Raw genomic sequence first — 2150 nt, forward strand, 5'->3', positions numbered from 1 at the left:
ACTAACGAATACTCGTGCGCTGTATGTATTAAGGAATACTCGTGCACTATATGTATTAAGGAATACTCGTTCACTATATGTATTAAGGAATAATCGTGCACTATATGTATTAACGAATGCTCGTGCGCTGTATATGTACTAACGAATACTTTGTTTGTTTGTTTGTTTATGTTTAACGGCCCATCGACGGCTGTGGTCATTTAGGGCCATGGTGATTTATTTATTCACTTTACTTTTTTAACAAACATGTGAATAGCGAAGATAAAATCAGATAAAATGGTTCATTTTAAAAGTATTCGCATTGTATGTGTAGATAATTAAAAATAATAAAAGGGGGTTAAAATAATAAAAGAGATAACGAATAGATGATATGGAATATGCGATATATATATAACGTCAAAAAGGATAAGGTGGGTTAAAAGACATCAGAGTCTATAAAATAGACCGATGTCTTTCAAATAGTTAAATAATGCCTTCGAATCCACGGAACTGAAAAGTGTTTTCATATCCGGGACTCGGAAGTAGTTATCACGAATGTGTTTAAAATCGGAACATTCTATTAAAAAATGCTCCACTGTAAATGGAGTGTCACATGCGTGGCATGAAGGTATATCTTCTCGTTTTAAAAGGTACGAATGAGTAGGATATGTGTGCCCAGTGCGGAGCCGAGCGAGGACAACTTCCTCTCTACGATCTTTCCGACTGGGAATAGATGTTTTAAGTTTCGGTTGTATCTTAAAAAGTTTGTTGTTGGTCTCCAGAGACCAGCGTTTCTGCCATTCATTTTGAATGGCTGTACGAATAGTAGGTTTAAAATCTGTGTATGGTAGTTTGATATTTGTTTGTTCGAGATTCAATGCATTTTTTGCTTCCCTGTCAGCAAATTCGTTGCCTTTTATTCCGACATGGCTCGGAATCCATAGTAAAGTTATTTTAGACTTTTTTAATATACGAGATATTCGATGAGCAAGGTTTTGTACGATTGTGTTTTTAGGATCTCGTAACTGTAAACTCTGTAGGACAGATAGAGAGTCTGAACAAATAATTGCCTTTTTAATGCGGTGTTCATCGATATGGTCGAGGGCCAAACCAATGGCGCATGCTTCAGCAGAAAAGATGGAGGCGCCGTCTGGTAGTCGGACTGAAGTGCAAGTATTGGCAGTACAGCAGGCTGCTGCCACTTTCTCACCTTCTTTGGAGCCATCGGTGTAAAGTTGTGTATGAGAAGGGTAATTCGAAATGCATTCCCGAAAGGAGGATTTGTGTTCTTCGGGCATAACACTTGATTTCCCTCGCTCATGTAATGTAAAGTTAAAATCGGGGGTTTGAATGGTCCACGGAGGAACATCAGATATGTTAAATTCAGCTATGTCCGTCAATTTTATGTTGAGTTCTTGCAGGAAATTCAAAATTCGGATACCAAATGTTGGCAGAAGTTTTTGGTTTTGCGTAAATATGTTTTGGTATTTGGGGTTGAATACTTGGTTGAAAGCAGGATTTTTAGGGTTTGATTTTAATTGAGTTGCAAATTGTAATGAAAGTTTTATTCTTCTGTCATAAAGGGATGGTTCATTTGCTTCCACGTACAGGCTTTTTACAGGTGTTGTTCGAAAAGCTCCCAGGGCAAGACGTAGCCCTTGGTTATGGATTGGATCTAGCATCTGAAGGTACGAACTGCGCGCTGACCCGTATACCATAGAACCATAATCCAGTTTTGTTCGAATAAGTGATCTGTATAGGCGCAAAAGCATTTCACGATCCGCTCCCCAATCAGTATGAGAAAGGACTCGTATAATGTTTAACGCCTTGGAACACTTATCCTTCAGATACTTTATATGTGGTATGAAAGAGAGTTTCGAATCAAAAATGAGGCCGAGAAATTTAGTCTGTTCAACAACAGGAATTCTAGTGCCATCGAGTGTTAGATTTGGGTCATTGTGTGCTTTTCGTTTTTGACAGAAATGCATGCACACAGTTTTGGATTTAGAGAATTTGAAGCCGTTTTCGTCTGCCCAATTTTGTAGTTTGTTTAAACTCTGTTGAAGTTGTCGTTCTATCGTGTGCATGTTCTTAGATCTGTAACAGATCAAGAAGTCATCCACAAATAACGACCCTTCTGTTGATTGACCAAGACATTTGACTATATCATT

This window comes from Mizuhopecten yessoensis, unplaced genomic scaffold, assembly GCF_002113885.1.
Source record: "Mizuhopecten yessoensis strain PY_sf001 unplaced genomic scaffold, ASM211388v2 scaffold4001, whole genome shotgun sequence".
Taxonomy (NCBI): domain Eukaryota; kingdom Metazoa; phylum Mollusca; class Bivalvia; order Pectinida; family Pectinidae; genus Mizuhopecten; species Mizuhopecten yessoensis.